We start from the raw sequence: 25,983 nt of genomic DNA on the forward strand, positions 1-25,983 counted from the left end.
AAAATCTAAACAGATTTCGATAAATGATAGGAATTTGAAATTCTCACATTTTTCGATAAGGATTTGGGAGTGTGAAATTAGAATCATTGAAATTATGTTCAATTGGTTTATTTCACAAAGTAAGGATCATAGACAAACATAGAGTGCATACTTGGTGTATGGCAAAGCTATTGTTTAAGAAAAACATAGTGTACATGCTTGGAGCATGGGACAACTAGTGTTTTTAATTCAAGTATAAAGTTGATAAAACCGCAACAATGAATAATGAGTAATCAGTATGGTGATAAATAAAAGTGTTTATTTATATTCATAGGGTTTGATACCATATTTGATTCATTTATTCTTGTGTTTCACTTTGCATGTTTTGACTTCCAGAATAACTAAGTCGCTCTTCCTGAATGATTAAGTTATTCAAACCATCCACACTCGGTCATATGTTGGAAGTAGATATGAATCAAGACTGTCATGGGTTGGTTTGTAGAGGTCCAAGTTGGTGGACAAAGTGGTGCTACAACACTCATGAGTGCTCATAAGTTCTGAGTATTGGATTCAACCCGTGCTCATTTGAATCACTTCAAGGATTTTATCACGAGTGATCATGAGACGATAATATCTTATATTCTTCAAACCTAGAGATATGAGTTGTTACTATGAGTTGGTTATACATTGATTGCACGAAAACGCATTTGGTAACTCGATGTTATAAAACGTGCCTTTGTGTATGATTCAACAAGTAGTAGAACACGCCATATGAGTCGAAGTTTATCCATTCCTTTTACCTTCGGGATAAAAGCGATATCTGTGGGCCCCTCGATTATTTAGCGATGACACATGTGAGTGCTTGGCCAAGTCAGGACTGATTTGATTTGTTCAATCAGTCAGTCATCATAAATCAAAAATCGGGAAACAACAAATGGACAGAGAGAATGATTATAATCCATGTCTCAGTCCATATGATATCTAGAATGCAGGAATATATGATCCCTTATCTAATGGACAAGTCATTGACAAGGTCAGAGTTCGACAGCGGCTTTAAGAGCTACGATTTCCAGTTAGGTTTTGAAGTCATACTCAATAATAGTTTTAGACTTATCCAAGTGGGAGACTGTTGGATTAATGTCTAAGTCCATAACTATATTTGGTATGTACTTGACCCGACCCGGCATGGTCCATTTGGGTTGCACTTCACCGGCACAATTTATATGGGTAGTCTTTTGAGAATAGTATATTTATGATTTATATTAATATATTAATATATTATAAGTTCTAATATATTAATATGGAATCATATTATTTAATTAGTATTGATCAAGAATTAATTTAGAATTAATTAAGTGATCAAAAAGAACTAATTAAATATGGACTCTTATATATATGGAATGGGCCAAGTTCATTTAGGTTGGGCTAAGCTTTCATGGATGGTCCATGGAGCTTTTAACCCATGGATCCTATATAAATGAAAGGTCATGGGTATTAGGGTTTACATGGATGTAACCCTAATCCTCCATAATATATAAAGGGGTCCTTGGCTCACAAAATTGGCACAAGTGTGTGAAAATAAGAGTGGGCCGATTTTAGTGTGCATACATATTCTCTCAAGTTCTTCCAAGGTGTTTTGCTGATTTGTGATTCCATTTGAGGCTTCCACACTATTGGGGCTAAGCTCTTAAAGCTTGAAGACATCAAGCTACATCAAAAGGTATGTCATCTAACTAGTACTTTGTAGTATAGGTGCTTCATAATATGCTAGTTAGGATGAAACCTTGGAATAGTTAATATTTGCATGTATAATAGAGAAAACATAGATCCAAGGTTTATAGGGTTGCATGTACACCATAGGAGTGTTAGAATGCTCAAAACCCAACAGAAATTCCCTCTAACGGGGGGATGATGTCACAACTAGCATTTTGGGGCTAGGTTTCCTATCTATGTGCAAGATAGCTTCTTTGTGTAACGATGTAACACTACGTGTAGTATAAATTAACTTTAGTGCTATACAAGTTTATGCATCCAAAATTGTGATTCACGTCGAAACTTCCCCCTGTGAGCCCAAAACATAACCCAATAAGTTGTGTTCACTCAAACTTTGGGCCTTAGCCCATGCTTCTCGGCCCAAGTCCCTATTGGGCCAAGACTTTTCTATTGGGCCTTAATGAGCCAATAAACCCTCAAACATGATCCTTATGGTCCGGAACTTGTATTTAACATTGTTTTGGGCCTTAAAACTCTTATTGGGCCTTATTTGGGTCGTGAACATCTTTCTTAGACCATAGTGTGCCAAATACCTCCATTAGGTATTATTTGGGCCGAAAACCCTCTAATGGGACTTGTAAGGCCGAAAAATCTCTATTGGGCTGCAGACTCTTCCACTTAAACTTTTTGGGCTGAAAACTCGTATGTAGGCCCTAATGGATCAAAAATCCTTATTGCGCTTAATATACTTCTTTTGGCCTAATATTGGACCGAGACCATTCTTGGGCCGATCCAAGCCCAAGAACTCGAGCAAACTGCAAACCTTATTGGGCTTAAGGAGTTCTTGGTTACACTTAGAAAGTCAAGCCCATCTCTTTTCCCTCCTTCCTTAAACCCGATCGGAAATAAAAAAAAAAAGAGAAAAACAAATGAGAGGGGGTTTGTCTTATGTTGACACCTCAACATTACATGTCATGTAACCAAGCAATTGTTCACCATACTTCTAGGAAAGAACTTATTTCCCAACATACCTCCACACACCTCTCTTCTCTTTCCTCCCCTCTCATCAGTCGAACCCTTAACCCTCCCTCCACTCTTCATTTCACACCCACATAATTATCTCATTTCTCTCTAAAAATATCACTATTTTCTCCAGAAATCATGAGTTGTGAGTGTTCTTCAAGGAGTTCCTTCCAAGCCTTCATAACTTGGTAAGTCTATATAACATTCAAGTTGTTTTATTCCATCTTATACTAAGATCATTCCTCAAACCACTCTATTTTCGTGTATATGTTCTCTAGAGCCCAAAAACTTCACAAATCTCTTCAAGGAAACAATCTAAGGCCGAAAACCTCCACCTTTTCCTCTTCAAACTGAAAGAGCCCCTAAGGTGAGCTTCATACCCCTATTTTCAAGTTTTTCCTTCTTGGGGGGGGGGTGTATACAATTCAAAGTCTTGTGTAAATCTTTGTATATTTGCTTGTATGTGCATGTATTGTATGATATGTATGTTAAATGTTGTGAAATTCATGCTAAGAGTCCATGAACTCGTGATTTTTCGTTGAATCTCAAGTTGTTGGACTTAGTTAACTTAATATGTTGTTAAAAATGAAAAGCTAGTTTCTAAATGAAATATATTTCATTTGATGCATGGTAAATATCACAAAGATTAGTCCAAAAATTTGTCTAAATAAATTTTTGGTATGAAAACATGGAAAAGGATAAAATATGGAAGTTTTCACTAAAAAGGGACTATTTTCGGCCATAAAGACAACCAAGGGCCATTTTTTACCATTTTAGTAAAATGGGCTTTATAGTAAATATGGGCCATTTTTGAACACTTTTGTAAAAATGGACCTTAAATGAATACTTTTGTAAAAATGGGCTATTTTGGACAACTTTAGTAAAAATGGGTCATTTTCGACAATTTCGGCATTATTGGGCCATTTTCAACATTCTTAGTAAAAATGGGCCATTATTGATATTTTGGATAATATTGGACCATTTATCAACATATTAGTAAAAATGGGCCTCTTATAACAATTTGGATAAAAATTGGGCCTTATGCGACAATTCTATTTTAATTGGGCCTTATATGACAAATTTTATGTTAATTAGGCCTTTAGTGACAATTTTAGTAAAATTGGGCCTTTCATGACAATTTCGGTAACAATGGGTCATTTTTGACAACGATAGTAAAAACGTGCTATTTTGACACTTTAGGTAAAAATGATTATATTTTTATCACTTATGGTTGTAGTCAAAAATATACACTCGTAAAATTATTTATGACGTTAAATAATGAAACTCAATATTCGCGTAAATTTCGATAAGGCTCTTGTGAGACACTCTTTCACTCGTATCTACCTAGCGTACATAGAAAGTCATGTAGTTATAACCAGAGTCTCCTGGAGGGAGAGCGGTATATTGTGTATAGATCTATACGGGGTTGACACCCCACACCTGAGCTGCTCGCTACAGCTAGACAGACCAGTCTAGGGTGACAATTATCTTTAGAAACCGACGCCTGAAGAACGTCAACACAGGCACTCTCGTCATATTAGTATGGTTGTAACGACTCACATAGAGAATAACAACATTATATTAAAATTTACGCAATACATATACTTTACTCACGTTACAAAGTACGAGTCTATGCGTCCATTGTTTTTGCATCTAATCTCACTACTCGGGTCTTAGAGCTTAAGACCACAACTTTTCGTATAAAAGAAAATACAGGATTTTCTGGGAATCACTCTCTATACATTTTCAAACAAGATAAACAAAGGATACACATGCATTTATACATGATTTGAAACGAGACTTACAAACTATTTTTACAAGAAAATATTGGATTTTCTGGAAGTTTACAAACTATTACAAAGTTTTTCTCACAAACATGCTTATGAACTCACCAACATTCTATGTTGACGCTTTTCAAAACGACTTGTATTCTCAGGAACTCTATAAGCAGGTGGACAGTTAAGGAAATTTGGATATTTATTGTATTTTTGAATTATCATACGTTATGTTATTTTGGGATGTATCTCGTAAACAAACACAATGATGTAAACTATGTATGTTGATATCGTAATGTATGATGATGATGGTTGCTATGTTTTATTCATATTCAATTGTTATGATATTTCAAGATGAATTCACCCTCCCCCGGACGTTTCCGCCGTCCCGGTGCGGGGGTGTGACATAGCCGCTCCCGAACTTGTGTGAGCATCGAAGAAGTCGAAGGAGGGATGTTCCACCGAGCAACACCAAATAAACATGGAATATCCATAATAGCTCGTGCGAATCGGCGCTTACTTATCAGACGAGACCAGGGCACGACTAATAGCACTCCAGAAGCAATATTCCACCATTTTCGCCTGGAAACCAACATATCTTATGGGTGTTGATCGACAGTTTATAGAACACAACCTTAATATCACGCTTGGAAGCAATCATGTTAAACAAAAGAAGAGGGGCCCGACAGCAGAACGGAACAGGGCCATAAACACAGAAGTGGTCGATCTGGTGAACGCTGGCATACTCGGGGAAGTAATGTTCCCAACATGGATAGCAAATCCTATCATGGTAAAGAAACATTGCTCCATGATGTGGAAGAAACTTTCCAAACGCTAGCTAAAGCGCAGATGAAGTTAAACCCAACTAAGTGTACTTTCGGGGTAGAGGAAGGACAATTCCTTGGGTATCAGATATCCAACGAAGGGATTCTGCCCAATCCCAACAAAATCTAGGAGTTCCTCGAGTTGAAAACTCCCCACAACCTCAAGAGTATACAGGAGATCAATAGTAGGTTGACGGCATTGGGAAGATTCATTGCCAAATCTGCAGAAAAGGCACTTCCTCTATATCAGACACTCAAAGGGTGCTTAGACAAAAAGCAGTTCAAATGGAGAGAAAAAGCAGATGCGACATTGCAAAAACTGAAAGATGCCTTACACCAACTACTAGCTCTCGCCTGCCCGTTACTAGGGGAAACACTACAGCTGTATTTAGCAGCTTCCGAAGAAGCTATCTCCTCTGTGTTAGTGGTGGAGAGGGAAGGCAAGAAGGTCCCCATCTATTTTGTTAGTAGGGTCGTACAAGGACCGGAGGTCAATTACCCGGCCTTAGAAAAGATGGTCCTCGCCCTGGGTTACGCTGTCAGACGGCTATGGAGGTATTTTCAAGCCCACAAGGTAGATGTTCTGACTAGTTACCCGATAAAACAAGTGCTGCTCAGGCCGGAAAAGTCAGGGCGCCTGGCCAAGTGGGCCACAGAATTAGGTGAACATGATATACATTACCACCACCAGACTAGCATCAAGGCCCAGTCCTTCACAGACTTCCTGGTTGAAATCCCAAATACGATTAAGGGAGTGCCAACGACAATCTCTGTCGATCCATTAGAGCCTGAAGCCGGAAAGGAACTTTGGAAGTTGTACACCGATGGCACAGCAAGTAAGGAAGGCTCAGGCGTAGGCCTGATCCTTCAAAGCCCCAAAGGCGAAGAGATCACTTATGCACTGTGATTCGACTTCCAAGTATCCAACAACGAGGCAGAGTACGAGGCACTCCTGGCAGGTCTCAGGCTGGCCAAGGAGGTTGGCGCAAAGCAACTAGCAGCTCTCAGTGATTCACTACTTATCACAAACTAGATAAATGGAACATACGAGGCAAAAGATGCATGGATGCAGAAATACCTGGGGAAAAAATGCAAGGGCGGATGCTCTCTGCAAGCTAGCCTCAACTTCTTATGATCACTTAACAAAGAAAGCGCTAGTTGAAGTGCTCCCGGAGAGAAGTATCGATAACCAAAGGGTTAATACAGTATTGACTAGATCTGAGTGGACTAAACCATATGTCGATTACTTGCGCCATGGCGTGCTCCCGAATGACCTTGAGGAGGCAATAAAAGTCAAGATTCGGGTGTTGCATTTTGCAATCAGAGACAACCAGCTGTAGCGGAGAGGGTATTTAAGCCCGTGGCTAAAATCCATCTCTAAGACAGAGGGGAAGACGTTCCTGGAGGAAAGTCATTCCGGGGACGCAGCGGCACACGAAGGCGCTTGAGCACTCATAGGAAAAATACTCCGCCTAGGAGTATATTGGCCAGACGTTTACAACTATGCTGCCGCTCTGACCAAGAAATGTAAATAATGCCAGGCATTCTCCCCTTTCCAAAATCAACTGGCCATGCCATTGACGAGCATCACCAGCCCCTGGCCCTTCCACCAATGGGGGATTGAAATAGTAGGACGATTCCCGCCAGCGCCAGAGGGTGTAAAATTTTTGCTAGTGGTTGTGGATTATTTAACTAAATGGATAGAGGTGGAACTGCTGGCCACCGTCACTGACAAGCAAATGATAAAGTTCATGACCAAGAATATCTTGGCTCGTTTTGGCACTCCCAGAATCCTCATAAGCGATAACGACACGCAATTTGAAGGAAGACCCTTCAAGGAGTGGTGCGAAGACAAGAAAATCCACCGTCGGTTCACGTCAGTAGCGCACCTTTAGGCCAACGGAAAAACTGAGATATCAAACAAAACCATAGTTAATGGTTTGAAGAAAAGGTTACTCAGATCAAAGTCCTCCTAGGTGGATGAGCTCCCGACTGTGTTGTTGTCATATCATACCACAGCAAGGTCAAGCACGGGAGAAACGCCATTTAGTCTAACCTATGGGACAGAAGCAGTCCTCCCATTGGAAATAGTGGTCGGCTCCCTGCGAACAGAGAGTTTCGAGGAAGCAGCCAATGAAGAAGGGCGACGGCAGGACCTGGACATGCTCGATGAAAAATGTGAGGCGGCACAAATGTGCCAAGCACTGTACAAATCGCGCACCGAGAACTATTACAACCGCCAAGTCCGGGTCAAGAATTTTAAAGTTGGAGAATGTGTGCTGCGGAAAAACGAGTCCAGTCATGCTGAGCCATTAGGGAAACTCAGTGTTTCTTGGGAGGACCATACAAAATTATGGAAGCCCATAAGAATGGTTCTTATGTCATAGAATCTCAGGACGAGCGTGCCATTCCAAGAACTTGGAATGCGCAGACCTGCGTCATTTTTATTCTTAAAACAAGTGTTAAAGATAGATTCAATGCTAGCAAAGGCATTTTGTATTAGTTTTGATATGTAAATGTAACCAGCAAAAATTACTTTACCATCTTCAGTCTTATAACGCTCCAACATTAAAACTAACAAAAAGAGATGAAGCAATTCAGATGCTTCTTATTTTCAAGCTTTAAAAGTAAAACAAAGGGGATGTGTACATTTACCGTGTGACAACAAGGACTGATCATCCAACGTCACACGAGCGAAATCGTTACAAGGAGGCAGCCAGGGGGTTTGTATAAAAAAAGGCTCATAACCTTTCTCCCAAAACATGTTCATCAATTACATTATAGCAAATAACAAGCATACGAAAGAACATGTGACATAAGTGTAGAAGAGTCATAACCTTCCACTAATGAGAAAAACACAACTGGGTGAGCCTCAAGATGACGATCTTGGCTACACCTAGGGTCTTTAAGCAGCAAATTAGAACAAATTTCTCAAAGAACAGCATTAGTAAAGCATAAAGAGTTCACCAACAAAAGAAATCAAACCATGGGTATAAGCAAACCCTGCGAAAATACCATGTGATGGCCAACATAAACCATACATGAATCAACCAAACAGAAGAATATGTGCGGTAACAAGAAAAATTCATACCCACAAATTAAAAGTGAACATTGTAAAAGTCGCTGGACTCCCAAACTTTAAGACTGCCATTGAGGGCAGCAAAGACAAAAAACAAAGAAAGAAATAGAAAACATTGTTCACAGGAGTTACATCAAAACAAACCAAATAAACAGTGCTATTTATGGGCAGGGGTGTTACCATCACCGGGTGAAGAGCTTAGGCCAGGGCCAGACCCATCGCTCTGAGCGTCTTGACAAAGATCGCGGAGCTCGGCCATGTCCAGACTGCCCAGGCGGAGATAGCCAGCAAAATCCATTTTAGTGAAAGTCTCCATGGCATCTTCCATCTCTTGGGTCTTAATGGCCACGTCCACCTCAACCTTTGGATTAAACTCCCCGGCAATCACCAGCTCTTTCACAGCTCTTTTTCCCTGCTCCACCCCTGTCGCCACACAAGCCGCCCGCACATGAACCAAGCCTTGAAGAAATTGAGGGCTCTCGATCACCCTATCCACCATCCGGCTGAGCCCATGGCTAAGGATCCATGAAATATCCTTCTCCAGCGCCCCTTTTGCAGCGTTCTCAACAACCAGATCGACCTCCAGTTCTGCCGTCCGCTCACATAGACTAGCATTCTCCAAACTCAGGGCTCCCACACGATCATTCAGGCGCCTCACCTCTTCCTCCATATTTTCCACTTGTTCTTTTAAGCTTGCTTTCTCGAGCATCGCCACCTCCTGCTTGGCCTCCCAGCTATGCTTGTCGGCTTCTATCTTCGCCACCTGGGCTTTCAGCTCTTCACATTCAATGCTCTTCCTGTCAGAGTCAGGCTGGATGGTCTCCATATCGAAGATGCGTTCAGCAGTTGCGACCAGGTAAGATGACACTTGGGCGGCGGCATAGCGCAAGCCGTCGGCCATGTGGTCATCCGCTAGGACAGTTAAAGCCCCAGTTGTAGATGGTGGAAAAGTGTGCTGACACCACTCGAGAGCGGTTTCATGATCAGAGACAATGTCTTGGGAAGTTAGCCTCCAAGTTAGCTTGTAGGCATCCAGATGAGACCCTACAAGAAGGGGGACAGTTACGGTTTTACCAGAAGCAGCTAATGCGAGACTTTGGGAAGGCGAAGACCCAGTCTTTGCCTTGGCACCTCCAGCAGTGGGATGAGGGCTGGTCTTGTCGGTGCTTTCTTCCTCTGTATGACTGGGCGGTTCAGTCGCCCTGATTTGTGCCCCCTCCAGCAGTTTTGGAGGACTTTCATCGGGGGCACGGTTGGAACCCTTGGTACCCCCTAGTAAGAAACTCAAATTACGTTTCTTACGAAGAGGGGGCTCGGTGCTAGTCGTCTCAGTTCGACCACCGGAAGAGGCTTCCAAGAAAGCAAAATGCCTCTTGACACGGCGAAGACTCCTCGGAGACTCGCAAGGTGTAGGATCCTTCTGAGAGGTGCCAGTAACAACAAAGTTCTGTAGATCTGGATCCTCGTCGGTGCCAGTAGCACTTTCAGAACCGATGGTAGCCTCGATTCCTCGACCAGAAATAGGGGGTGGAAGAGTCTCTACAAGATCGACGTCGCGACACTAAAGTTCACCATCGAATAGACCTTGAAGAGATTTCTCAAAAGAAAGAACCTCCTCCGCACCTGGAAACAAAACAAAAAACAACAGCGGTTAACCAAAAAGCCGATTTAAATGCAATTTGCCGATTAAAAATGAGGGAAGGGGGGAAAGAGAAAACAGTCTGTGAAGCACAATACCCTCTTTCTCGACGAAAAATTTGGGCATCTTCCCGCGAGCCCTCCAAGCGGCGCTCATTCCGCTAGCGGCCAAGAAGCATTCAATCCAATCTTCACCATTGATGTTGATCTTCTCTAGGACATCAGCCAGTTCCTTGTCAGCACTAAAGAGTGTTGGAGCACGGTCGACGTACACCTTATCCCTTGGGTAGTGAGCACCACAAGGTCGATGTTCACCCATAAAAACTTCTCCTGCCAGTTTTTCTTGGACTTTTTATTGTGGATAAGGGTAGGGACTCCCTGCCGACGAGAAAGGGTCCATGCCCCGACTGAATAGAAGCATTGAAGAAGTACTTGAATGTCGGAACAGTTGGCAGGCGGCCTAGGTAACGACAGAGGAGTTCAAAACCCACTATCTTGTTTATAGCAATAGGGGTCAGCTCTCTCACGGAAAACCCATATTCCCGGATAATCAGGTTCAAGAAGTCTGTAGTAGGCAAACGCAGACCCGCTTCGAACAAGACAATTGAAATGCCGACTTTTTCCGTGGGAGGACTATAAAGCGATGCATCAGGAAGAGGGATTTGCACTCCGTGTTCGGGGACAAACCCGAATTGGAATTGAAAAGATTCCCATTCTTCGGTAGTAAGATCCCTTCCCAAGGAACGAGCGGTAGCCATGGAAGAATATGAGGAAAGGGTCGAAAAGGTTTCTTTGGGGCAAGAAGTCAAAGAGAGAAAAGTAGAAAAAAGGAGGAAAGGCCAGGAGGAACAGAGGTTTAAATGCCACTAAAGGGGCAGCGAACCGTTTTCATGATGAAATCGCCGAAGAACGGCGATTTCACCCTGCCAAATGCATAAGCTATCAGTAGCAGCCCGCCACGTGTCTGTGAATAGACCAGAACAACTCTGCTACGTCATGAACGCAGAATCCTACTGGTCTAAGGGACTTGTTAACGTTACCATGAACAGCCACGTTAAATGTAACAGAAAGTATAAACGAGACGTTATCTTGCCAGAACCTTGACCAAGGCCCGGCCTTGGCCTACGTAATCCAGCACCACGGTGGCAGTTCGTTTCACGAGGAAATAATATTCCCCGTGATCTTCTCATTCACTCACGACCAATCAGGACGTGAAAAAAAGCTTAGGTGACGCCGAGAACTTATGTCACCAGGAAGTTAGTTAACGTGGGCATAATTCTCCCAGTCAGAGGAGGCCACGTCTCACACTCATTGGACGAGGTCCCCACGATCCGTTAGTAACAGGTATAAAAGGATCCATCTTCTCCCTCACCAATTTTACCCTAAATTCTCTCTCTCATAAAACTAACTTGATCGTCGGAGTGACGTCCCAAGAGAACACCCGGTCGTCCTTTAACGGTTCTTATGTGTTGTGTTCTCAGGTAAACTTCCAGGACAGATCCATCATCCAACATCCAAACCCCTGTAGAGCATGTCACAACAGTTAATAAAATCATAACTTAGGCTTCGTGTATTGCTTGATTACCTAGTTATGAACATATGTTCATATATGAACATATGTTCATATATGAATAATGTGTACATAAAAGCATAGAAGGATCTTTGCAGTTCTTTCTAGTGCTTCAAGTATCGTGTGGTAATTCCCGACAATGATCAAAAGATAAAATTTAAGTGAAAAACATTTCAATCAACCTCAAATTGTTCCTTATGCTTCATGGTAAAATATTCAATTATTTCTCCATACTTCTCTATTTCCAGTTTTGGTAATATAAATTGTCTTAGATCAATATTTTCACTAGTATGGTCATAGTTATCAATCTCAAATAGAATAGTAATAGTTTATCATTGTGTTTCAAGGCATTTATATTTCACTAATACCTTAATAATATGAAATATCTTGTTTAATTCTTGAAACATGAAACAACAACGAGTATTTTCAGATAATGTAAACAATAGATCATAAATTGTATGGTGTTGTATAAGAATGTGTTTCATGACTAGCTTTCTACTGAATTGTGTTGTTCCTCGTTTTTGACATATAGAAATTAAATCAAGCTATCAGTGAAGGGGTTCTTGGCATTTCTTAAGGATGCACAAAACACATGCAAAGCTATGAGAACCAATAATAAAAAACATTGCATAATGTTTAACAAGAGTCAGATGAGGAGAAATTGAATATTAATATGAAGTCATGTTCATTTATGAACATATGCTCATAAATGAACATATGTTCATATATGAACAAACATATGTTCATATTAAATATATAAAATTCATATGCTCTCCAACGTTCAAGACCTGCAACTCAATCTTCTTATATGTTTTTATCCCCTATACGAATTTTATGTTTATATATGAACATATGTTCATATATAAATTGGATTCATATTTTTGTATTAAATTTTCTCTAAATTCTCATGTATGAATTACGTGCATTAATGTAAATCTATTCTATTTTCATGAGCTATAAGTATGAAGTTCCTATAATATTAACATATGCTCATTTATTAACATGAATTGAAGCAAAGTTGGAAAATGGATATGTTGTAGCGTTTGATTTCAGTTTAGTGTTTTTGATCATTGTATCCTTTTGTCTTAAATCTAATCTCATGGTCACGAAGGTGGTTATGTGGTTATGTGATGTAATTTGGTTATGTGTTGAACTCACCCCATATGTATATAGTTCAAAGTTAAAATATAGAGAAACATTCTTGTATGAATTGCCTCAAAATTTAAACTAATTGAAAAATATAAAATAATACATATTACTAATAATATAAAAGTTACTTGTATGATGCATATTGTTGTGGATCATATGCACAAACATGCAATGATGATGGTTCTTTATTTAACGATATATAGATTTTACAATATAATTAATTGACATTTAAACCCCTTTCATTAAGATAGAAACTTATATTATTTTTCAAATACACACTCAATAACAATTGATACAAGAGTAATTTTTTTTAATAGCAATATTGGTTCACATGCAATACTTTTTTTTTACTTTACAAAACTCATTCATCATTTAATCATACAATATTATCATGTAACATCATAAAATAATAAGTTTAATAGTGAGTTTTTTATGAATATATAATAATTATCTAACATAAAAGTTTGAAATTATCTAAAATAATATGGAATACATGTACATATGAAACAAAACAAAAAATTAGATTTTGGTTCATGCTTCTTAAGAAACAATACATTTATGTAATAACATAAATAACCAAACTTCTATTTACGTAAGTTTAACATTTTTTTTTTCATATACCTCTTTTTTTATCAAAGTATATAACAAAGGAAAAATGCATTCATTGAACTTTATATCTTTATTATATATCATATGAACTCCACATAAACAATAAATTATAATAACAAATTGATTAACTAATAAAAATTAACATATTCCAAAGTCACACTTACATTTTCATTATATGCACCCAAAGTATAGTTGTGTATGTTCTAAAGTAATTCTCTCCTACTTTTTAATCTCTGAATCCTAGCAACAGATAACATTATCTCTCTCTCTCTCTCTCTCTCTCTATATATATATATATATATATATATATATATATATATATATATATATATATATATATAACACTTTAGGTGTCCTAATTACCTATAAAGTATCATAAGCTAACAATATTTCGATTGTAGTAATATTCCATTAAATTGCTTCGTATACACCATGTATAAGCCGGTGAGTATGCACCTTATGAATGGACAATTTATATGATTGAGGAAGACACATATAGTAGCACCGTTAATTAATTGAAAGTTGAACTCTTACTATTAAAATATACATTTCATGAAGTTGTGTCTTTGTTTTCAAATTAATGTGGTTTCTTAAAAAATCTTGAATGGTGATGGTTTCAGTTAATTAGTTGAAAGTTAAAGAATTATAGATTTTAAATGAATATAATATAAGTAATAACATTATATTATATTATATATATATATATATATATATATATATATATATATATATATATATATATATATATATATATATAAGTTATAAGAAACAACTTTAGTAATTTACCACTTGTATAGGTTTTATGATTCATCACATTATCTCCTTACATTTTCATTTCTCCCAACAAACAACATAGAAAATCCATCTCTCATACGCCTCCGAACCCATACATTTTTCTGTTAATAAATATTAAAAAATTTACTAACTTGAAATTAAATAAATAAAACTATAATTAAAAATAATATTCCATTAAAACGAGCACTATTAAAAACAGAACGTTAAAACATAAAATGATAATTGCAATGGTTGGTAATTGACATTGGGTAATCTTATGAGCCGCTTTCGCCTTGATATTTTCTTCTTTGGATAAATTCGTTTGTTTTTCGATGCTCATAACCCATTTGAAATTAAAGAAAAAAACGGTTGGAAGAGAGTTGGAATGGAATTAGAGATAGTATAGCATATTGATATGGTTTTTAAAGTAGTAGATCGTGGTTCATATAGGTAATAAAATTAGAATTTTTTTTTTTCTTTAAATGTAGTCGTTCAATGACTACTTCTCATGGTTGGGAGAGACAAGCAAGCCATCGAACCTGCTTCAAACCCCGCTCTTACACTGAACCATGGCAACATTGACGATTTGGTGTGCACCCTTATTGAAGATTTGTCGGATCTTTATGATTTAATTTATAAAGTTGCTCCATATAAATTGTTAATCTTAATATATATATATATATATATATATATATATATATATATATATATATATATATATATATATATATATATATATATATATATATATATATAACATTTAAAAAATTCAAAGGTACATCACAATAATATAAAGTAAAAATAATGTGTAACACTCATAAAAATCATTCCAAATTTAAAATTTTTAAAACATTTCAAAACCTATGATTATTACAAAACTTGTTTCCAAAATAGTTTAGTGTCAAAATATCCCAAAATCAAATCATAAACAATAGGAGGTGTACGATCACGCATTCGCCTTCCCGCGATCATCAGAAGTACCTGAAACAAAATCAACAACTGTAAGCCCGAAGCTTAGTGAGTTCCCCTAAAATGCCCATACACACATAAACATATACATAAACACAAACAACATACTATGGGTCCAATCAACCATCAGGTTGGAATACCCCAGGACCTCAACCATCGGGTTGGAATGCCAACATACTATAGGTCCAATCATCTTCGGGATGGAATACCCCAGGCCCACAACCATTGGGTTGGAATGCCCTCATACTACGAGTCCAATCATCCTCGGGATAGAATACTCACTGCCCACAACCATCGGGTTGGAATGCCCAGGTTTATTGGCTTTCGCAAAAAGCAGATGAGCCTCAACCACCAATCAACATGTGCACATATATCAGATAATCACATAACAGCCCATAGACAAACAAACCGATCTAACCGATCGTACTAGCATAACATCATCCTATCGATCAGGATATTGATCTAACAGATCATATCAACATAATACCATCCCATCTACCAGGATACTAATCTAATAGCTCATACTAGCATAACATATCAGGATAACAATCCAAAAGGGCCGGCCATGGTGCCTTAGACCCTTGAGTATAGTGAGGAAAACTCACCTCACAAATGTCAAACTGTAGAGATAATGCAAGACTCTCGAATCGCAACCACGAACTCAACCACCTCAGGCTAGCTCACAAAACGATTTAGATGGCAGATCCACTTCCTCCTCTTTAATCCAAGCTTCTAAATCTTTGAGTTCCCTTAAAGAAAGCACTAAAACACACTTTAGCTCCTCACACACTCAAGAATAGGGTCTAGATCGATTAGGGTTTCCTTTTGGCCATCAACAAGTGTTAAGGAGACTGAAGAAAGGGACTTAAGGTCTGTTAAATAGGGTGCAAACCCCGAAATTAGGGTTTTCTCATTTCAGCTCCAACTCGTCGAGTTGGTCACTTAAATCCCGCGGTCAAACCGGACCCTACTCGACGAGTTAGGGCATCCAACTCGTCGAGTAGATCCTCTAAAATGAATATAAACTTGTAAAGCTTATACCTGGGAGTCGGGGTGTTACATTTCTCCCTCAATTGAACTAGACAGCGTCCTCGAAGTCCGTTGCAGTAAACAATTTGGGGTAGTGCTCCCGCATCTCAGCCTCCGGCTCCCACGTCCACTCGGATTCTCTTCGATGCTCCCACTGTACCTTTACCAAAGGTATCTCCTTGTTCCGTAGAACCTTCACCATCCTGTCAAGAACGGCCACGGGCCTCTCCACGTAATTCAGGCGCTCATCGACCTGAATATCATCTAGTGACACTACTGCCCCTCGTCCATAACGCACTTCCGCAACTGGGAAGCATGGAAAGTATTGTGGATTTGACTAAGCTCCTCTGGTAGCTCTAGTCTATATGCCACCTTGCCAACCCTGGTAATTATCCTGAACGGTCCAATGTATCGGGGACACAAATTCCCCCTCTTTCTGAAGTGGATCACACCCTTCCAGGGTGAGACCTTCAGGAGTACCATGTCAACAACCTGAAACTCCAAATCGGATCGGCGCTGGTCGCCGTAGCTCTTCTACCGACTCTGTGCAGTCTGCAGCCGCTGTCTAATCTGTTGAATCATCTCGGTAGTCTGCAGGGCTACCTCGGTCCGACCCATCACCCTGTGACCCACCTCACCCCAACAAACTGGGGTGCGGCATCTCCGCCCATACAACAGCTCATATGGTGGAGCACCAATGTTGGAGTGAAAGCTGTTGTTGTATGATAACTCTGCAAGATGTACGTAGGAGTCCTAGCTCCCACCAAAGTCAATAACACAGGCTCTCAATATGTCCTCAAGAGTCTGTATGGTTCGCTCACTCTGGCCGTCTGTCTGCGGGTGATAGGTTGTACTGAAGTGAAGCCGTGTGCCCAGTTCCTCGTGGAACTTCTGCCAAAATCGGGAGGTAAACCGAACATCACGGTCTGAGACGATAGAGACAGGAACCCCATGACGAGCGACAATCTCGCGTATATACATATCGGACAACTTCTCGGCCGATGAGCTCTCCCGAATGGGCAGAAAATGAGCACTTTTGGTCAATCGAACCACGATGACCTAAATAGCGTCAAACCCCTTTCACCGTTCTCGGTAGCTTGGTGATGAAGTCTATCGTGATCTGCTCCCATTTCCACATGGGAATCTCCAGAGGCTGTAACTAGCCATGCGGTCTCTGGTGCTCGGCCTTGACCATCCTGCAGGTCAAGCACCTCTCAACATACCAAGCGATCTCTCGCTTAATGCACAATCACCAATAATTCAATCGCAAGTCCTGGTACATCTTGGTGGCCCCCGGGTGAACAGAGAAGCGAGACTTATGAGCCTCATCCAATATAGTATGTCTGACTCCACCAGACATCCGAACCCAGACCCGACCGCAATGGGTCAATAATCCCAGGCTATCCTGAACGAACCGGGTGTTCTCAACCCTATATCTCTCCAACTTCCAATTCTCCTGACGCGTACCCTCCGCCTAGGCTTCTCTGATCAAGCCCACAGGTGGAGAATCCACTGAAATCCTTATTCACGTCACTGGAGTGGATGATCCGGCTGACTTGCGGCTCAGAGCGTCTGCAACCACGTTCGCTTTACTTGGGTGGTAAAAGATCTCACAGTCGTATTCCTTGACTACATCCAGCCATCTGCACCGTCTCATGTTCAGGTTCGGCTGATCCATGATGTGTCTCAAGCTCTTGTGGTCCGTGTAAATGGTACAGCGGACCCCATAGAGGTAATGTCTCCAAATCTTGAGAGCGAACATCACCGCTCCCAACTCCAGATTATGAGTAGGGTATCTCGTCTCATGCGGCTTCAACTGCCACGATGCATATGTTGGATTAGTGTCTAAGCCCATAACTATAATTGGTATATACTTGACCCGACCCGGCATGGTCAATTTGGGTTGCATGGCATCGGGACATTTGGATAGACCTTTTGTGAGAAGAGGATATTTGTGACATATTAATATATTATAAGTTCTAATATATTAATATGAAATCATATTATTTAATTAGTATTGATCAAGAATTAATTTGGAATTAATTAAGTGATCAAAAGAGACTAATTAAATATATGGGGATTGATTGTGTAAATCATTCATTCTTATATATGTGGGCTTATGATCCATGATTCCTTATGTTGGGTTTAACCCATGTGGTGACCCATGGATACTCCATGGAGGTTAAAACCCATGGAGCATAAGGAATGGGTAAAGTCATGGGTTACATGGTGTAACCCTAATGTGCACACTATATAAAGACCCCATTGGTTGGTGAAATCGGCACTAGTGCATACAGAAGAGGGCAAGTCGATTTCTAGAGTGAAGTATCCCTTCTCATGGTTATTCCAAGTTGTTTTGATGTTGTGTGAACCATTTGAGGTGTCACACTTGGGGCACTAGGTTCTTGAGCTCCATGGAATCAAGCTACAACAAAGAGGTATGTAATTCTACTAGATTTTATATTACATGTACTTTATATTATGCTAGTTAGAACAATACCTTGGAAAATTGATATTTGCATGTATAATAGAGAAAACATAGATCCAAGGTATTTAGGGTTGCATGTACACCATAGGAGTGTTAGAATGCTCGTAACCCAACAGTGGTATCAGAGCCTAGGCTTGTTTTCTTTTATACTTGATGCAAATTGCTGAAAATCGAAGTTTATATGCTGTCTGGTCAGCTGACTCGACGAGTCCAGTAAGGGACTCAACGAGTCCATGCCTAAATTCATCCAACTCGTCGAGTTGGTTCATGCACTCGACGAGTTGGACCCCCTGACAGCATATCTTTGAGTTTTAAGGCTGGAATTGGTCTAGAATCATTACCTTAAACTGTTTTTGAACTTATAAACTTGTTTTTTTAATGTGGTAATGATTATGGTAAACCAATTTCAAAGTTATTATCAAAGTTTCAAGTTTTATATATGTTTATATGATTCTTGAAAATTGTTGATATGGATTGTTCATGCTTATGAGTTTTGGTAGATCATAGGAATTATGTGCAAATTGTTTGTTAGTGTAATTCTTGATCTTAATGACATTGTATGGACTCCATAACTTGTCCTCGAGTTATGGATTACCAAGTATTTTGTGTCACCTTGTTTTATGATTTAATTTAGATTAATGACTAAATTATGTGTTAGTTGTTTTCAATCCAAATTGATCTAAAAGTAGTTCATAAAATGTGTTTTTGTAACTTGTCCTCAAGTTATATGAAAAGTCACATTTATGAATCTTAAAACTCATAAAAGTGTCGTAGGTTACAAAATGAAGAGTCTTTTTCTCATAAATAGTTTTATGGACTTCATAACTTGTCCTCAAGTTATGGATGTTCAAGAGTCTCTTCATTAAAGTTTTTAAAACTTTAACTAAACTCATAAGTTATGAAAATCCAAGAGTTTTGAATAGTTTCAATACTTGCCCTCAAGTTTTGGAATTTGTAAAGTTTACCCCTTATGTATACTTTAATTCCAAATCAAACCCTAGAATTTTAAAAAGTTTAAAATTCAACCCTTATACTATTATTATATTAAAAGTTTAATTATATAGATATGTATAAGAATAAGTCAGTCTTACCGTTATTAGGCCTCATTCACGAAGCCGGTCTATAAGGGGGGTATAAGGTTACTGCCTATAAAATGACAGTTTAATGGGTGTCCACTCTCACCCACCGCTTCCTTGACTGGTGGAGGGTCGTTAGTCGAACGGGTAGGATAAGGACTATAATTCTCCCTTCATTAAAAGTATAATGATAAATACTAAGTAACTAAACACTTATAAATTCCCAATCTTAGTTACTTACAAAAATGTGAAAATGTGCTAACCCATGAAATTGCACTTTGCACCTTTGTTAAGTTGTTAGTGGAGCGTGTGTGGTTAACCGGCACACTAACATGGGACTGACGGTGTGTGGCAAAGGGTAACTTAATGTTTATCATAGATTGGTGGAGCGTGTGTGGTTAACCGGCACATCAATTAGGTGATAAAGTTAAGGGTACCAAGTAAATTTTCATGGTTATTCACACCTTGTTTGTGATCCTCGGCATCCCAGTCACAAACTTGAGAGGGCACAATCGAGATTTAAACATGCCATTGAAAGTTCAATGATTCTCAAAAGATCTAGGAGTTTTAATCCAATTAAAACTTAATAATTTATTTTGTTTTTCATGGTGGAAATTGGTAAATCCCCATTTACCTACCTTCAAATATTTTATAACTTAGATTACGGCATCCCACTTCCAGTTATAAATAGTTTGTTGGGTCCTAGCCTTAATATTTCATATTGGGTGTTATATTAAGGACTTAAATGAACTAAACTTGAATTTCTCCCTCATAAATGTCTATTTCAGACAATTATGGTCTTCCCAAATCTTTAGGAAAAAGCATTCCTAATGAAGATGATATCCCATATGGCAATCAAGGTGAAAGATTAATCCCTTTGTTGTGCATTAATGGGACTGGAAATCATGCTTCACTTCCTCCACCTCCTCCAATAATTCTCCCTATCCCACAAGTTTCAAGACTTGAAAAGTTCTAAGTCACTCAACCCCTATTGGCAAGCAAAGACTATATGTGCTTACATCTTGGAGGTTAAGTCACATATTGGCAAGCCGGGAGAGTCGAGTGTCGAAGTCTCGAGGTAGCTGGCTGTTGACTTGGTTCTTCAGTCACTCCCTGATGACAGATCACAACATGACCCTTAGTGATCTTGCCTATTTGCTTGATGCTGCTAAATCAGCAGTGATTTGGAGCATTGGTAAAGCAAATTAGATTGGAAGATCTACTTCCCAAACCTATTTGGACATTGACAATGGTGACATTGGAAGTACAGAAAAGCTTTCTCTTCCCAATAGAAAGGGATTGGCCATGGTCAAGTCATTTGACCAATGGTAAAGAGAAAGGCTAAGTCTGAGACAATCAAGTGTACCATTTCCAAAAGGTCCATATGTTTCTTTTGCCAAAGGAAGGGACATTGGTTGCAAAACTGCCGAATTTACCTGAAAAGTTCATAAGGATGGTAAAAGTCAAAAAGTTTGACTTTGCTTCAGGTAAAGTCCATTATCTAACTCTATGAAGTCTCTTTTGGAGATTCTTAATACATGATGTAATCTAAATTACATTTTTATGTTTTGGAAGAACCAAAGGAAACCTAAAGAAAGAGTATGATGATCTGATCGCGAAGATGGAGCTCGATCGCATGGTTCGATGATCAGAATTTTGAGTTGTTGCTTAAGAGTTATGATATATTGCTTAGGAATAGATAACAACATGTTTTTCATATGTATTTGCATTGTAAGGATAAAATTTTTCCGCAAGTTTTAAAATAAAAGAAAAGGTTTTGATTTATTTTAAGTATACTTACAATGACATTTGTGAAAATAGCTGTTTATATGTTTCCATTGATAAGAAATATTGGAAAATGGATTTGAGTCTTTCATTTGTGGTAGTGTCATAATTTACCAAATAAGGAAAGATTCTCATCACCCAAGTTTCAGTTGGATAGAAACTTGGAATCATGCAAGTTGTAATGTGTGATGAATGAGAATTTTCATCTTTGGGAAATTAAGACTAAGTCCTTGCTCACATGTATATGTGAGTAAAGTGAAGGACTAAAGGATTGGGTACACTTGGTTGTGTGATGGTCAAGTCGACCACAAGGAATGATAAGATTATTCGTCATGATTTACTAAAGTTTAGTAAATATGGTTATACTTACAAGTTTAAGTGTAATTCTGAAACATTGGAAAAGTTTCAATGTATGGCAGGACGAATGAGAAGAATCAAATTAGGCAGAAAGATAAAAGTTTCTCCAATTTGAAAAGGTGGGAGAGTGCTTAAGTATCTTGGTTTATGGTTATCTTGGTGATTATGAAACCATATCACAATTGATCCTCTATGGACACCTTAGTGCATTTGTTTGGCTAAGGAGAGGAATCGTGAATTATTGAAATGGTTAAATCAAAAGATAAATCATACTTCGTTCCAAAATCAAATCTTAGAGTCATACTCCTAGATTGATCCTTGAGTGACATAATCTTAAAAAGATGTAAAACACTTGTCAAATGTAGAGTAAAATGCTTTCTACTCTTGTACATTTGAGATTGGTAAGTTGTGATGTTTTGGATAAGACAAAGACCAACTAAGACCAATTGTGAGAAGTGTTTAACTTGATAAGAATCCGCACTAACTCTTGAATATTTGTTTTGTCAATGAATGATTCTTGTAAAAGAGAATCTTATATATCAAGAGGTCAGTGGGAGTCTTTAAAAATCTTGAGATGGTTTCAAGAACTAATCAAGAGTATTGTTAATCACTAGTCCACGACTTGAGGTTTGTAACCTATCGTGTTGACATATTATTATTTTTGTGCCTATTCCAGTTAAAGTTGACTATGCTTGTGAGTTCTATGAGCTCTCAATTGTTTGCATAACAATGTGGAAGCAATGGTAGGCCCTTGAGCTGCCAAGTGGCAAGAAATTAAGATTGAACAAGTTCAATCCATATGAGTTTGGGTTTGTCACTAACCCTATCTTGTGATTATGTTTTTGACAAATTCACATGGATAGGAATACATACACCATAAAAATCTAAGTGTCATAAGGTTTCTCTCCGGTTCATGAAAATTATGGTGAGGAAACGCTTTCACTAAGTAGATTTTAAGTAGATAGCAATTGTGACATTTGCATTCTCATGTCGTTAGTGGAGCGTGTCTGGTTAACCGACACACTAACTAGTGAGAATGGCAAAAGGTCTAGACAAACATGTGAGCTATCTAAGGAAATGTGTATGATTTTGATAAAGTCTTATCAAAGCAATCTTGTATCAGAAATCTGAACTTTGGCAAGAAAGTCAATAAAGTATTGATTTCTAGAATTCCAGTTGATTTCTGAGTACATGTCAAAGCTAGTGGGAGCATAAGTGTTGTGCTAGTAAGATAATAATCATTGTGCTAGTGGGAGCATGATTATTATGGTTAGTGTTGCAAGTTAGCAATGTTAATTATAGAAAACAAAAGGTTCAATTCGCTTTGAAAAGTTGTTTTGCTATAATAAAGGGAGAAGATTTATACTTCATTCCAATTCAAAAAGCTTAGATTGAGATTTTAATCAGCTTTAGTCAAGGATATATATGAATGTTATGTTGGAATGGTTCAACATAAGGAAATTCTACATGTGTTGCATTCTCAAAATTCGATTATGATTACGACATCTCTCTCTTCATAGTTCGAATTTTGAGAACAATGAAAATAAAAAATTTTATAGCATGAATCGCGTCCCATATGCTTCGGGTATAAGATCGATTACATGTGCTATAATATTTATCCATTCTAAATTTTCCAAATGCATAGGGCGTTAAGAGGGAAAAAGGAATAGAACTGGATTTGACTAAAATGATTAAGCGATTGTCGAGGACAATCTGAGATTTGCCAAAGATTGGTTGCTCATGGACAATTGGACGTATAGAGATAGGACCATATTGACATATTCTGAAAGGAGGCAACTCTTGTTCAGAAGTGATAGTCAAAATGGGAATATGGAATTGTCTCCATAGGTGGAAGTTATTCTTTGAATCTGTGTAAGATTAGAGAACTTAATGCAAGAAGGGTGTTCAAAGGAATGTACTTTGAATGTGAGACTTCGTTTCCATGGAATTGCTCTCCATTGGAATACTTTGTAATGTCTGTTGCCAAGTCTTTGTGACTTGTGTGCATATTCATTGCAAGGGGATCATTGCATATAAGTTTAGAATCTAATAGATTATAGTAAATGGCAAGAGTTTGGTATTCTTACATTTACAATAAGGATTGGGATTGTGAAATGAGCATCATTGAAATATTGTCAATTGATCTATTTCACAAAGTAAGGATCATAAGACAAACATAGTGTGCATACTTGGAGTATGGCATATCTATTTTTTAGACAAACATAGTGTGCATGCTTGGAGCATGGCATGACTATTGTTTTTATTCAAGTATTAAGTTGATAAATCGAAACATTATACAATGAATAATGAGTAATCAATATGGTGCTTAGATAAAAGGTGTTTTATTTACACTCAAAGTGTTGGGGCCATATAGGATTAGTATTATTCTTGTGTTTCACTTTGCATGTTTTGACTTCCCGAATAACTAAGTTATTCAAACCATCCACAGTCGATAATACATTGGAAGTAGGTATTAAGGCAAGATTGTCATGAAGTTGGCTTGTAGATATCTAAGGTGTTGGACATAGCATAAGTTGCTACAACATTCATGAGTGCTCATAAGTTCTGAGTATTGGATTAAACCCACGCTCATTTGAATCACTTCATGGATTTTATCACAAGTGAATCATGAGACGATAATATCTTATATTCTTCAAACCTAGAGATATGAGTTGTTGACTATGAGTTGGTTATACATTGATTTCACGAAAACACATTGGTAACTCGATGTTATAAAACGTGCCTTTGTGTATGATTCAACAAGTAGTTAGTACAAGCAGATGAGTCAAAGTTTATCCATTTCTTTTACCCTTAAACGGATAAAAGCGATATATGTGGGCCCCTCGATGATTTAGTGATGACACCCTAAGTGCTTGGCCAAGCCTGGACTGATTTGATTTGTTCAATTAGTCGGTCGTCATAAATCAGAAATCGGGAAACAATAAATGGACAGAGAGAATGATTATAATCCATGTCTCAGTCTATATGATATCTAGAATGGAGGAATATATGATCACTTATCTAATGGACGTGTCAGTGATTTGTTCAGAGTTCAACAACAGCTTTTAAGAGCTACGATTGCTGGTCAGGTTGGAGTCATACTTGCAATAATAGTTATTAGACTTATCCAAGTGGGAGACTGTTGGATTAGTTTCGAAGCCCATAACTATAATTGGTATATACTTGACCCGACCCAGCATGCTCCATTTGGGTTGCATGGCATCAGGACATTTGGATAGACCTTTTGTGAGAAGAAGATATTTGTGACATATTAATATATTATAAGTTCTAATATATTAATATGAAATCATATTATTTAATTAGTATTGATCAAGAATTAATTTGGAATTAATTTAGTGATCAAAAGAGACTAATTAAATATATGGGGATTGATTGTGTAAATCATTCATTCCTATATATGTGGACTTATGATCCATGATCCCTTATGTTGGGTTTAACCCATGTGGTGACCCATGGAGCATAAGTAATAGGTAAAGTCATGGGTTACATGGTGTAACCCTAATGTGCACACTATATAAAGACTCCATTGGTTGGTGAAATCGGCACTAGTGCATACACAAGAGGGAAAGTCGATTTCTAGAGTGAAGTATCTCTTCTCATGGTTATTTAAAGTTGTTTTGATGTTGTGTGAACCATTTGAGGTGTCACACTTGGGGAACTAGGCTCTTGAGCTCCATGGAATCAAGCTACAACAAAGAGGTATGTAATTCTACTAGATTGTATATTACATGTACTTTATATTATGCTAGTTAGAACAATACCTTGGAAAATTGATATTTGCATGTATAACAGAGAAAACATAAATCCAAGGTATTTAGGGTTGCATGTACACCATAGGAGTGTTAGAATCCTCGTAACCCAACAGCATAGGCTATCACTCGTCCTCTCTGCATGAGAACCTCTCCCAGTCCTGTGATGGATGCATCACAGAAAACTACAATGTCCTCAACTCCCTCTGGAAGAGTCAAGACTGGAGCCTCGCATAGTCGCTGTCCGAGGGTCTCAAACGTCGTCTGTTGCTCGGGGCCCTACCGGAAATCCACCCCTTCCTCGTCAGACGAGTGAGGGGTACTGCAATCTTGGAGAAATCCTGTATGAATCTCCGGTAGTACCCTGCCAATCCCA

This window comes from Lactuca virosa, chromosome 3 (genome assembly GCF_052849685.1).
Source record: "Lactuca virosa cultivar CGN04683 chromosome 3, Lactuca_virosa_CGN04683_v6, whole genome shotgun sequence".
Taxonomy (NCBI): Eukaryota; Viridiplantae; Streptophyta; class Magnoliopsida; order Asterales; family Asteraceae; genus Lactuca; species Lactuca virosa.